We start from the raw sequence: 15,027 nt of genomic DNA on the forward strand, positions 1-15,027 counted from the left end.
TTATCCCACGGAGTGGGTTACTGAATTTTATTTAACAGAAAAATTTCTCATTGCTGGACTGTTGTTGTTTGTCTGTTTCTAATTTTGGACTACAGGCAACAATCCTGTAAGAACACTCAGCTTTCCGTGTCCCTCTCTAGGTATATGGGTCAGGGTTTCCCTGAGGTAAATTCTCAGAAGTACAATCTCTGATTGAAGGCTATACATATCCTAAATTTTATTTAATAGTTGTGTCATATTATAATCCTTCAGGCCTTGTGTGGGAGAAACTGTTTCCCATCAATGCTAGTAAGAAACATTTTAATTTTCTCTGCATATTCTACATGTGGTTCCTTTAGCTGTTATAAATGTTGCAAATACTTTCTTCCTGTCTGTGGCTTGTCTTTGAATTTCTTAACTTTCAACTTCGGCATGACAAAAGATGACTTGACATTTTCAATTTTGATGTATTCACATTTCAACCCTTTTTTCTTTTTGCCTTATTTAGGCCTCTTATTCATTGTCCTCATTGCCATCATTATTATTAATTTGGGTTTTTAATCCATGTATAATTAACTTACTCCATTTGGGCTCTATAATAAAATACCAGAGACTGGGTGGCTTATGAACAACAGATGTTTATTTCTCATAGTTTTGGAGTCTGGAAGTCCAAGATCAGGGTGCCAGTAAGTGAGGGCTCTCTTCTGGGTTACAGACCTCTCCTGGCATCTTTCCATGGTGGAAGAGCTAGGAGTTTCTCAGGGGACTCTTTTATAAGGGCACTAATCCCATTCGTGAGGACACTCCCCTGGGGATCTAATCATCTCCCAAAGGCTCCACCTCCTAGTACCATCCTCGGGTATTAGCTTTTCAATATATGAATGGGGGATGGGGGCAAATGTTCAGACTATAGCATTCACATAATATATTTTGAGGACTGGTGTGAGGTGAATCTCTAATTTGATTTCTTTAAATAAGTGGGTAGCCCTGTGTGTTAGGGACTCCCTTCTTTCTGGTTGGTTCCAGCTGTGATAGCACCCTCTCCTTTGGCTTTCTTCTAGCTCAGGGTGTGGAGGGCCTGGGAGGTAGGAGCTGAGATGGCAGGTTGACCTCAGTTATGCTCCCATTCACTCCTAGTGCTGACACCTGCACCACCTGGTTTGGTAGTTCGTAGATCACAGGTGACAAACACATGGCCCATGGGCTGAATCTGGCCCTCCGCTTTGTTGTATCTGGCCCAGCACCTTGTTTCTACTTGGCAGCAGTACCGAACTCTCACTTAACTGTTAAGGAGTAGTTACATTTACACAGTCCTAAAATTACATTCAGCCCTTTGAAGGCAACCTTGAGGCTGATGTGGCCCCTGGTGAAAATGAGTTTGACACCCCTGTCATAGATTCTCTCCTGTGTTTTAATGCCTGTGAGCATTAATGTCCTTTCCTACTTCATTTTTATTTCATTTATCATCTGCCTTTCATACTTTTTGATTCCACAAGTGCAATACTTTCTGTTTACTCATGATTAGAGATTACAGACCTAAATTTAACCTGCATATTTGGTCATTTCCAGGATATCAGGACAGGAGCGATGGGCTCTACCATCTGCTCCATCTGCCCTCTCGTTCTGGCCTGTGATTTTCCGTGAGATGCCTTTGGGATCCTTGCACAGAGCGATGATTAAGTTCTATGAATAGCAGCTATAGACTGCCCTCTCCTATGGTAACCTTAAATTTTTTTTTACAGAGTTCAAAAGCAAAGTTTAAAAATTAAATATTTACATAAGCCATAGTGACATATTTCAGCATGAGTCCAGAGTTCAGTAATATTTTGAACGATGCATAATAAACTTCTACAACAAAATCTAGGTATATCCTATTAAAAAATTAGTCTGGCCTCCATAAAGAACCACCTGCATGCCCCATTTCATTAATCATTGTTTAGCAAAGGTGCTTCCTCTTTTGGACACTCTTCTCCAGTATATCCCAGAAACATCAACGTTGACCTTTATTGTGTATGATGAATAGGGTGGAGCACTGAACACTTGAATGAGTGCGATGAAGGGGTTATGAATTAAGAAGATGAACTCAATTCGTTTTCATTTGGTAGCTTCCCCCAAAGCCTATAACAATAACTGAAATCACCTCTGTAAAAATCAAGGTGGGTGTGAGGAGGACTGGGACTGCTGCTTGTCTGAAGCATACACCAATCATTGCCAACTGGCCTAAGCCTTTTCCTTTCCCCTCCCTGAATTCCTGAAGAAATTATTAGCCAGAGGAGATGCAGCATGAAATCCATATTGAAGTCCTCAGTACTCCAGAGGCCGTAAGTTGCAACCTAGTGGCTGGCATTTGCTTTTTCTGGCTACTAGAGCTTATTTTGTCACCTATACCACTGGGAAGTTCCTAGGAATTAATTCCCAACCTGATGCTTGGAGTTTCATGGGTAAATATCATAGCTCCCTCACCTCTTGGGTGGGAAAATTCAAAAGTACATGGTTTATGTCTTTTCCCAGCTCTCTGCAGTGGTATTGAGCCCATGTATGCAGAGTGGTAACTGGCTGGAAGACACACCTTTTATGGGCTTCCTTCTCTTCCTTTCTTGATTCCCCATTCATGATGTATCCTGGAACCACCTTTAAAATAAACAAATTTTACTACAATCCATGTCTAGGAACTGCTAAATATAGGTACTTAGTGCTTGACAACTCAATACAGATGCCCTCTAATTGAGGGTGTTAAAAGGATTCCTTAGCAAGAGGCTCTGGTACCTGTTTTGTGAATACTTTGTTTTAAACCAGGGCAGTTTTCTTAAAACTCCTAATTAGGGCGGTAGGAAGGTGATTAAGAAAACCAGGTTTGAAATCAGATGTGGGTTTGAGTTCTGGCTGCACCTTATATTAAATGAGTCACCTCTGGAGAATCTCCCACAATCCAAGCTTCACTTTCACCAACTGTAAAATGAGTTATTACCTTTCAGAGATGTTGGTAGATGTGATGCATGAAGTGTCCAGCACAATGCCTGGCAATTCGTAAACTCTCAGTCCTTTGTGGTGGCTTTAAAAAAAATGACTAATTTAATTTTACTTTTTAAGTTTCACTTTCATTGAGGTATAATTGACAAATTAAACTGTAAGATATTTAAAGTATACAATGTAATGATTTGACATACATATACATTGTGAAAGGATTCCCCCATCTAGTTAACACATCCATTACCTCACATATTTATTATTTTTTGTGTGTGTGGAACATTTGCGTTCTACTTTCTTAGCAAACTGCAATGGTACTGTACAGTATTATCAATTATAGACACCATGTTATACATTAGGTTTTCAGGCCTTGATCATCTTGTAACTGAAAGTTTGTCCCCAAAGCTTCCCCCTCCCTGCACCCCCTCCCTGTTTTTGGCAACCGTGTTTCTACTTTCCTACTTTTTGTTTCTGTAAGCAGATTTTTTTTCTCTATCTGGCTTATTTCACTTAGCCTAATGCCCTCAAGGTCCATTATAGTTGCTTTTATTATTGGTATATAATAAACAATTAGTCTCTGACTAAACAATTAGTCCCTAATTGTGAGGGACCACAAATGTGCTGTTTTGAAAGCCAACTGACCATCTGTTTACATATAGTTTTAAATCTATTTTTTTCTTCTTAAAGTACTAGTGACTTGTTCTCTCTTTAGCCTGTGTTGTGGTCTTTTGCTCTAAAGCATTGAAGCTTAGGTCTGCTTGAACAAATAGGATGTTTATGTATTTCATGATGTTTGGGAAACAGGGCCATGGAAGGCAAAAGAAGGCAGTTATTTTTTAGAAGACCTTATCAAGATAACTCTACTGCATCATAAATGAAAGTTTTTTGGACCCTTGGGAATTTGAAGAATATTATGGAATAAACTGTAGGATGATTTAGAAGTCTTGGTTGGGAGAAAATGATATTCATAGCAAGAATTGGACTCCACAATTGGGTGAAGAATTGGGTGTCTGTTTTCCTAAAATAATGACTTTAGGATTATCCCAGCTATATTGGCATCAGGCAGCTCCTCCCCATTCACATCCTTCACAGTACCTGTTCCTTAGAGTTTAAATGTTGGGGCATAATTTAGATAGTCAGTTGTCTGTCAAATTGCTGAGGAACAAGTTTCTCATCATCAAATCCACTTCCAGATTAAGCTCCATGTATTCTTAACCCAACCTTCTTTTCACTAGCATAAGCTCCAAAGTTTTTACCTCAGTGAACTCCGGCTTATACAGGATAATCAAATGTTATGACTGCTTAGGCTATGTACGTGCAACATAGCAAGGAATATTATTAAAATGAAATCTTTTACAAGTCCTTCTTAGAGGTTGGGATTCATGGATTTTTAGTAGAAATTTCAATCAAGTGTGACCTGTTGAAATGTATTGTGAAATTAGGCAGCTTATAAGAAATGGCGTCATTGCCGTTTCTTTGGAAATCATTTTCAGGGTGTAGGTGCATTAGTATGATTTTCATGTCACCATCAGAGCACTTCATCGTGTGAAGAACAACAGCTGTGCTCATTTGAATACTTTGTAAGCAGGGTTAAAAAATGTATAATTCCCTGGATTTAATTCAAACTTGATTACTCCTAATATGGGGCAGGCACAAGTAGATTTACAGTAGCGAGTGCACAAAACACAGTTAATCAGTTAATAAAACTGTTGTAATAATCATAACCTGCCTGTCTTTTTCCATAGGAACAATTGTAAACCTACTTTTGCCCACCCCTGTATAATTTAATTACAAAATTATGCCTCAGTTTTTTGAGTTGCTTTTATTTAGCTGGTCCCAGCCTAACATGAGAAATTACATTGAGTGCTTTCCATGCTCTGGAAAGCTATTATACTGGGATATTTTTACCTTTTAATATCAAAATTAGTTTGAGACACTGGATTGGAGGAATGTGTGCAGGAAATACATTTTGTGTATTGTTCATAATTTGATTTCCTGTTATGTGGAAAACCCATTTGCTTTGTTGTGAATAGAATTCCCAGATACCTGGTATTGACATAATGTTGTGCTCCTTTGTTTGAATTACAATGTTGTAGATGGAGTGAACATTTCTGTTTTTCTCTAGTTCACTTTCTCGTCAATCCAAGATTGTTTGACCCTACCGATGGGGTTCTTGTTAAGCTCTTTCTACATTTAATAGCAAGATAGCCTCTTTTTTTTCCCTTCAGGATAGTGCAAACTGCCAGTTGTAATAACAGTCACGGGGATGTGAAGTACAGCATGGTGAATATAGTTGACATTATTGTTATAACTGTGTATGGTGTCAGATGGTGATTACTTCATATAAATGTCTAATTACTGGGTGGTACACCTGAAATTAATATAATATTGTATGTCAACTGTAATTAAAAAATAAAAATATTTAAAACAAAACCAAGAAAAGAATAAAGCTTTTATAAACAAAAAATTAGATGAACAGTTGAGTCATTTAAGCATTTATCACAATAAAAATAAGCTAAAATAAAAATGTAATCATTACTTTTTTCATATTTTATTGTTTATTCTATTTAAATTTGAAAGGGCAAGAACAAATTTTGAACATGCTTTAATACAATTTGCATATACCTTTAGTTCATTGTTTGTATTATCAATGTTATCATCATCACCAGTAATAGCAAAACACACATATGGTGTTCTCTGCATGCCAGGTACTGCTCTAATACATATATATACACACACACATGAACACACTCATTTAATCATTTCCACAAGCCTCTGAGGACAGGGCTGTTATTGTCCCCATTTGCAGGTGAGCACAGTGACATGCACACAGAGGTTAAGTAGTGAACCCTGGTCATCCAGTTGGTTCATAGGAGAGGTAGAAGTAGAAGTCAGGCAGCCTGGCTGTGTGTCCTGGTTCTTAATGTATTGCGTTTTGAAGAACCTGTTTAATGTACAAAGTTAGGTTTCCCTGTGAAATGTTTTCCCTTAGAGTTGTCTGAAAATAAACCTCAACAGACACATTACTTTTGTGAGAAGAAGGCAACCAGTATGAAATGGTTCTCAACTTGGACTGTTCATTGAAATCACCTGGAGAGATTTACAGAATGCTGATGCCTGGGCCCTGCCCCGAGAGAGTCTGATTTAATTGCTCTGTGGTGTGGTCAGGACATTGGGCTTCTTTTTTTTTTTTTTTTTGAAAGGTTCTCTCATTTGATTCTAATGTGCAGCCAAGGTGAACACTAATAGAGAGCAAGCTGACATCACAAATTAATTCAATAAGCTTCCTGAGAGGATGTGCTCACTTTGCCTTTCCTGTTTGTGGCCTCATTTCTACCAGAAGTAATGCTCAGTTTGAGCACCAAGAGGCCCGGCAAGATTCTGAATTATTTGGCTATGATTGAACGATATCCCCTCAATTGGACTTAGGAAGGCAGGAAATTGCTAGCATTTTGAAGGAAGATTCTCAGTATCTAAGACTGAATCAAAATAAATATTTGTGTTAAATTAAGTAGATGGAAATTTATTTAATTTCCTATTCCCTGAATGTTCCAGGTATTAGGTGTTTGTTTTATCCTTACTGAGTGTGTCCTCAGCCTTCACACCCTGTTTATGCGCTTCTGTGTTTATGTTTTTCTAGATCTGTCAGAGGATGTTGCTGTTTGAATTCCATATTTAATTAAATAGCTGCACTGTTGAACCAGGGAATGTGATTTAAAAAATGATTTTATATAATTTCATTTTATATCTTAAATTTCTATTACAGATACAAAAACATATATCTTATTAAATTACAACATCATGTCATTTCTTATTAACATGTAGTAGGAATCCTTCCTTTATTGACACATACACCCATAGGAAAACCAGAGAACCAAACCCTACATAGGTGTGACAGGAAGTTTGTCATAGTCATCTTTACAGAGTAGATTTGAGAGTGGTAAAATTCATGTTTCTCCTGTTAGAATTTTTGGTTTTCAGTTGTGTCTCCTGTGGGGGACATGGTTGCGATGAGTGCTTTTGCCGAGGTTTCTCCTCAGCATTGTGCACCACTCCCCGCTCAGGCACCATGGCCTGGAAGTTGTGTGGCATGGCGAACAGTGTACCCGTTTGAAGTGAATGCCTCAGTGAAAGTTTTATGGGGCAGAACTAGTTGCTATGCTAAGAAATGAACTGTTGTGTGGTATAATAATGGGTGCTATTTTTAGACAAACATTTGTTTCTGTAGCGTGGCCTCCTTATGCAAGAGGGCAGCAGTCTCAGCACTGTATTGTGAATATTGAGCTATCAGAGCACAAGAGTAGATGGGACTTCAGATGATGTTGTGGATTTTTCATGTAGTTCAGCCCTGATGTATTTCATTACTGGAAGGAAACAATTAAAAACAAACAGGCAAAACACTCAACACAGTTTCATTTCAGCTTTATGGTCTTTGTAGGGTGAGTTCTTCCAGTAGCTGGCCCCATGACGAGGTTCAAACTCAAGTAGTTTATTTGGAAGGGGACTCTAGGAAGCATAGACAGGGCAGTGGGGAAATGAGATAGGCAAGGGAGAGCAGCTGATAAAGTGTGAGTTACCAAACAGTTCATGCTCTGGGCAACTCAGGCTCCATGCCACCAAGAGCCTTGGAAGGCTTATCCTCAGAATCATCCCAATTGAGAGGCAAGAGAACTGTTGTATTTTCCCACCAGGTCCCACCAGTGTTTGAAGGTAGCTCTCCTTGGGGCTGTTGTGCCCTCAGCACTCTGCCAGCCCCTCAGAGGTTGGGCAGGGTGGGGACCTCCAGACCAGTGGCGTGAGAAACCCCTGAGGTATAGTTGCAGTTGGAAACTGTCAGTTGGCATGCATAGGAACACATGGGCACCAGCACCAGCGACTACTCTGAGGCTTTAATTTTTGGGTCAGACTTTATAAATCTGCCCCACAGGATGCAAACTGGAGGCTAAACCCTTTCACAGACAGACCTTGCTTAGCCTGCATTAACATATTAAAAAATGTAAGCATGAGTTGCCAGCATTTAAAAATCTGGGGAGTTCATATACAAAACTGGTTTCTCAGACAATCAGAAGGCATGGCAACATGGCTAGACATACCTTCCTGGTCACACTGGGCTGCCTGCTTTAGACAGGACATGTGGTATCCAATAGGCTACAGTCCCTATCAGGCCAGCCTACCTCATTTATATGACCTCTTTTGCTTATTTAGACCTTTGAGTGTAAATATCAGGCCTCTATGTGGTAATGTCCTTTACTAGAAGCTTCAATGAGCTAATGATTATTATGAAGCTTCATTTGGAATGAAGTTAATTCTGTCACACTGGGTTTATGGAACACTGTGGCATAAAGACTGAAATGTAGCTGAAGGTCCCATAACCAGGCCCTAGCCATACGAGCCATAAACAAAGCAGTTGAGGCCAGAGCCCATTTTGTCTCTGGGAAATATGCATCTGAAGCCTGTGAGCCCTGAGGTCGCTCTCAGCTTTAAAAGGCTATTATTCCAAAATGACTTTCATGTGGAATTGTGCCGGGTAAGATTTATAAATATGACTTGTTGGCAAAAGATTTCATGTGGAATTGGGCTGTTAATCTACAGGAAAAAACAAATGATGGACTTTGGGACACCAGGCAGAATTGCTTCCTTTGTGGATGGATAGGATTACCTTCATCCCCAGCTCAAGGCACCGGGCACCAACTAGTTCAGCCAACCAGTGTAAACCACCCTTCCTTCACTGTCCAATATGGTAAATGTTGCTTTTTACATTTAAATTTTAATTAACTAAAATATAGTTAAAAATAAATTTATTTCCTCAGCCACACTAGCCACAATTTCATGTGCTCAGTAGCCGCCTGTGGACACATACAGTTAACAGACATTTCTATCACTGCAGGAAGTTTTACTGAATGTCTTTGCAAAGAGATTGAATTAGGAATGGTCTATTCACAGCCAATGCAAAGTGAGGGAAAGCTTTTTTGCACTGGTGGGCAAAGAACCTTTCTGTATTTTGCTGGATCCTGAGTTGCAAGGATGTTATATGGACCTGAAGTTATTTATATTTTTCCCATGAATGAAGGTGTTGGGATAGTTCAGATACCACTTTGGGAGCCTAGCAGGTAAGTTAACCCTGCAGAAGACAAACTAGTGTGAACCAAGTCCTTGGTGACATCATTTGATATGCCAGGTCAGGTCACTTCAATGGCATGAGCTAATCAATCTGCTTCATTGTCTAAGCTGGTTTAAGGCGGGGTGTTGTCCCTTTGCAATCAAGATTGCTAACTGATACATTGGACATTTATTTATTTAAAGATAGGCAGGGACTCAGATATCTAGGATACTGCTGCATCTGGCCCATAAACAGGAAATGGAAATAAAAGAAGGCGTAGAATTTGTGCAGTCTTTATTTATGTAGTGGCTTCAATTCCCAATGGAAGATTTTATTGTTCATTGTTTTATATATTTTTCTAAGTTGGACTTTAGCTATCAGGGATAGTTTAAATGGTTTCTAGTTGTAGTTGGGGAAAAATGTGTCTTGAGAAACATGGGGAAAAGTGAAAATTTTTGCAGAAAATTAAAGTTTATGGCAACTTTCTATATTAGCCTAATAGTCTCCATTGTACCAGGAGGATTTCTAGGGAAGGAAAGTTGGATGTATTGATAAACTTCTGTGTCATAGTCACCATGCCAAGGTGCCTTATGCAGACTATCTTATTAATCAATTGGTTGATTTTCCTTATTTCCCATTGGGGAAACTGAGGCTATAGCTAAGTTTATTTTCCTGGAAGGCTGTTCCTAACCTGGCCAGTCTAGAATACCTCATGCTCACCTTTACCTCAGCATTTACCTTTTAATCCTGTGTTAACTTTACCTGACTCATTTTACTGCCCAATGGATGGTAGTCTTTGAATTGAAGAACTTTATCCAATATTTGGCATTTCTAGCACACTGCTAGTACACAGTAACTGCTCAGTCTGTGCTGGTCAAATGAACGAGACTTACAAAGCTGTGTCACTTGTCCAAGCTTATAGGCTATTAAGTGGTGGAGAACCAGGGTCTGTGAGGCTAGAGGTCCATTGACTTTTTGTACTATTGCCAGTTCATTAACACCTTCTCCTTATGTAAACCTCCAGTTGCCTCTTAGCAGTTTGTGTGACCTCCAATATCTATAGGAAAGGGAAGGCACTGGAGGGCAGGCATCTCCACCTACTCTGCCACCAGCCTCAGAAGCCCACCTTTGTGGCCATCTCTACCTCTTTGGCCCTAGACCCTGACTTGTAATGATTTTACACTAACATAATCTCATCTATTTCTTGTGTTATCAGTATTTTCCCTTTGACAAGATCCATACAATAATATTAAACATGACAAACCTCGCCCTTCTTAAGAGACAATTCTATACTCTCTGAATGTGTTCTTTTCTTTCTCTTTTTATTTACAGCAAACATCTTTAAAGAATTGCCTATTCTCTCTGCACCCACTCACACCTTCCACCAACTCCTCAATCCACATCAACCAGAATCCTATACTCATCACTGCTCCAAACTCTTTTTTCTCAAGCAACCTATAACCTTTATGTTTCAAAACATATTGGCCATTTATAGCTCTCTTTGTGCTTGATCTGCTTGATCTTTTATTAGAATTTTACATTGTCGTTTGCCCTATTTTCCTGGAAACATTTTATTTTCTTGACTTCCTTCCTCTGATACATTTTTCGCTTCAACCCAAACACTCCTCTAAGTTGCAGTCTCTCTCCACTCACCAGAATCTCATCTTCACTTCTAGCTTCATTTACCACCTGGACACAGTGGCTTCCAGATTTATATTTCCATCCAGTGTCCCTGAGATACCTGAAACCTAACATTTCTTAGGTTGGCGTTGTTCTCTTCCTCCCTTTGCCTCTGAGCTGGTTTTGCTGCTGTGGGAATGGCATTGCCCTTCACAGTGTTGCACAGTCTGTACCTGGAAGTCTTCCTTCACACCACCTTTGTCACTTTCCCTTCAAGCTCTTGGCGCCTTGCTTTTTGTGTTCTATCCACACTAGCCCTCTTCCATTCTCAGAGCTGGCATATTCCTTTAGTCTGAAGTCTTCACAGTACTGCTCTGCTTGGAATATGTGTGGTCTCTACACATTAAATAGAATCAAATATTTTGATTCTAGAATCAAATATTTTGTACATAGTTTTGTAATGTCAAGCTCCCTTATTAGAATGTTGACTCAGTGAGAGTAGTACAGTGTTGTCCCAGTGAGTGTTTAACAACTGGCTGTCCTGGAGGGAAAAATGATTTGTAGCATTTGCTGATTTCCATGGTGTAAATACTTCTGCTGAGTCTGATTTCAAGCTACCAACACATTGTCACTGAACCTGTACTAATTGGGAAAGAGAAGGACCCGTTTGGCTCTTATAAGCTTAGAAGAAAGGTCTAGCTCACAGCCAGGGCATGTCTGTCCTCTTCACTGCTGTATCTTCATGACTTGGGACAAAGCTTGGCACACTGAAGATAACGACTAGTAGTTGAAGGGATAAAAGCAGTGTTTTTAATGCCACTGTAATGATTTAGTCCAGGGTGTAATGTTGTATAGTGGTGTAGTTGAGCATATCATAAATCTACAGGAGAACAAGTAATGTCTAATCATCCCTTATTAATTTTGTCTTGTGTTGAAAAGGACTTTTCCCTTTCTCATTTTTCCCTTAATTATCTGCTATAGTTATTTATAGAACAGATATATTAGTCACCTTCTGCTGTGTAGCAAACCACCCCAAAACTTACTGCCTTGAAACAACAAGCATTTATTTAGAGTACTCCTATATGGGTTGGCAGTCTGGTGTGGGCTCAGGTGGATCCTCTTTCTAGTTCAGCTGGCTTCCTCTGGCATCTGCAGTTAGTTGTGGGATGGACGTGTGGCCCTGCTGATCAGGGTTGGCCTCTCACTGCGAAGAGGCATGCCTACAGAGAATGATTTGTGGTGAATATAGAAATCACATACAGAAAAGGAATTGTTTCCTTAAATTGTAGAAGATTCTCTGTAATGGTGAAGTGTCTCAATGGAGGCAGAACTGACCGGTGGTTTCCTCATCTTCCTGAAATATCGAGGCAATGCTAAACCGTAGTCAGGCAATTGTGGTAATTTCACACACCCAACATTATAGCCCTTGTGCTGCTCTGCTGTAGTGGTTTCTCTCCCCACCCTAGACTTTGGAGTCCTTCATTGGTGTTTGAAGATGAAAAGATAGGTGTGAGGTGTTGGGGAAGAACAGTCATGCTCCAACCCAGATGTACGCAGGCAGCCCCTCCTGGCTACAGCTCTGAAAATTAGAGAGTGTTTTCAAGAATGGGACTGGATGGGGGTAACTGGAACCAGAGAAGGACCTCAATTAATCTTCAAGGCTATGAGTTTGCTGTTATCAATATCTCGCTTTCTTGAACTATTTTTCTCTTTTTTCTCTTCCTAAATGACTTTGAGGTGATTTTTTCTGTGCCAGATATAGCCTTTTTTTCTTTCTTTCTTTTTTTTAATATTCTTGTGTTTGGAATATGAAAATAATTCTAAATCTGTAAGAACACTGGGAAAGTGGAAATTAAACCTGAGGATTCTTCACTGTTGGAAAATGAACATGGGGAACTTTCCACAAGAGAAGTGGAAATCATTCCCAGTCATTTCTCCCAGCCTGGTCAGGGCCACAACATGAATTTTTCTGGGATGAGAAACACATGAGTTTGACCAAGGGAGAGTTTGGTAGGTATTGTCAATGAGGCATGGGAAGGGATCAGTCCTTACGCTAAGCTCATTTTTTTTTTAAAGCTGAGTGTGCTCTGGGGAGATGCAGGTATCAGCGTATTTATATATGACTGAGGTAATGGAATATGCAGTGAAAGGGAAGGAAGGCCGTTATCTGGTGAATGTATATTTGGTGTAAAGCCATTGAGGCTAAAACATTTAGTTTATTGCCGTCTCTTTATTTGTGCTTTGTAGAATTAGTTCATGACCTCCATAATTGTTTTTTTTAAGATATTCTGCGTAAGATTATGAACTCTAAAATCCAACTCCCTGGATTCAAAATGTGGCTCAGATATTGTAGGTTTCTCTGTGTAAGGCTTTTCACCATTCTGAGCTTCAGTGTCCTCTTCTGCAAAGTGGGAATAACACATCTTCTTTATAGGAATCTTGTGAGGATTAAATGAGATAGCACATCTAAAGCACTTGGCATAGCACACAGTGTAAATGTTCCATACTTGTAGCTATTTTTAGTAGAAATTTTAGTAATTTGAATGTGCATGTGTATGTGAATTTGAACTCTGACAGGTGGTCAGGTACTTTGGGTTTATATTTTAAATTTTTTTTTGCACCTGACTTACTTGGAAAGTTGGGGTCCCCAAGGAATGCTATTGTCTCAGGATGCCGATGCACTTCTGAATGAGTATAGATTGGGGGACTATCAGAATTAGTATGTCCACTAGACACCCAGTGCTCTGGAGTGCTGGTGATCCAGATGCCCGAACTCAGAGAGAACTTGAGGCATGTGGCCCATGTCTGCAGACCTTAGGAATGGAAGGCTGAGTGCGAGAGGATAGTTTGTCATCCAAACCAAGGTTCTGGGCCAGCCTATTGAGCCTGTGTGCTGGGTTGGCACTGTAAAATGAGACTAAATTTTCTACCTTTTTTGCAAACAGGAGCTATGTGTGATTTCTCTCTGTGTTTCTGGCAGCTTTCAGCAAGGCTTCTTACATTACAAGAGTGACATTAAGGTCTCAGTCAAGATGATGGCACAGAGGGACACTGATTTAGTTATTCTACTGGTCATTGTCAATTATGTTCCAGCAAGTTCCCTGAAATCTCTTTGTTTCCATCCATCCCTTCTGAGTGCTATGGTACAGTGTACTCTTCCCTGTTGTATCTGAGGACTCTAGCTAGGGAGGGCTGCTCTAATTAATAAATTATCCTATCTGCCTTAAGGACAGATAAGGAATCTACTGAGTCTGGGGAAAATGGCATATGTATATACACACACACGTGTGTGTGTGTGTGTGTATGCTTTTTATATTAAATTATATGTATATAATTTAAAAAGAAGATCTTTAAAGTAGCTATGCTTGGATATCTACAGGACACATGTAATAATCTCTATTTAAAAATAGAGGTAAGAAAGAAGAGGGATGTGAAGTTAGGACTTTGGAGTAAATCACAATTTTATTCAAATGTAAGTGGGAACATTGAAATAGGAAATAATTCCATTTGCAGATTTACTTTAAATCATTTAAATTTTTAGTCTTGCAAGTCCTGGATGGAAAAACAGAATGTAATTGCTTAGAACTTCTTAGGAAAACAAGTCAATGCATCAGTGGGAAATAGGCTCTGCTGTGGGCGTTATCACAGTTTCTGCGTTCTGACCTGGAAGAAGCACATTACATTAAAAGGGTGTGCTACCATACATAGAGTTGAGGTGACTTCTAATCTCTGACGTTATAGAAATGTAAAAACCATGGAGAGATTTTAAGAAAAATAAAAAAAATTGAGACTTGACTGTATGAGGTGGAGCCATTTGAAACTGGAGATCAAAATGGTAAAATGTATAGGCACTTTCACATAGCTCAATGATATAGTCATTCATAAACAGCAAATTTTACTTTTGCTAAATTGACCTAATGATGACAGCATAGAACCTGACATTGATGTGGCAAACCTGAGTTAACTTCCTCTGTTGTTAATGAGTGTGATTTTATTCCTATAACTTAGTAGATGGTATAACACTTCATAAATAACAGGAGAGAATACAGTACTTTTAAGAATCTATGCAGGTTTCTCCTGTTTAATTATATGCATTTAATTGAGTGCAAGTATGACTTTTGTGTAAGAGGTTAGCTTCAAATTGGAGATTGAGGAAAATAAATTGGAATTAATTTTTGTTAGTATTTATCACTTTATATTCTAATGAGTTGTGTAGGAGAGGAACTCAGGTCAGTTTTTATTTTCAGTGTAGGGTGGTAGTTAAAAGTATGGACTCACAACCATCTGCCTAGGTTTGAATCCTTGTTCCATAACTTGTGAGCTGTGTGACATTTTGCAAGTGACTTACCCTCTCTGTACCT

General features: G+C 39.2%; 1 protein-coding gene across 2 annotated transcripts in view; it reads left to right on the top strand.

The window, feature by feature from the left end:
• Positions 1-15,027, top strand: part of PLCB1 (phospholipase C beta 1) — a 651,009-nt gene that overhangs the window by 21,736 nt on the left and 614,246 nt on the right. The window lies entirely within an intron of this gene.

This window comes from Phyllostomus hastatus, unplaced genomic scaffold, assembly GCF_019186645.2.
Source record: "Phyllostomus hastatus isolate PE091 unplaced genomic scaffold, TTU_PhHast_1.1 phas_contig_17, whole genome shotgun sequence".
Taxonomy (NCBI): Eukaryota; Metazoa; Chordata; class Mammalia; order Chiroptera; family Phyllostomidae; genus Phyllostomus; species Phyllostomus hastatus.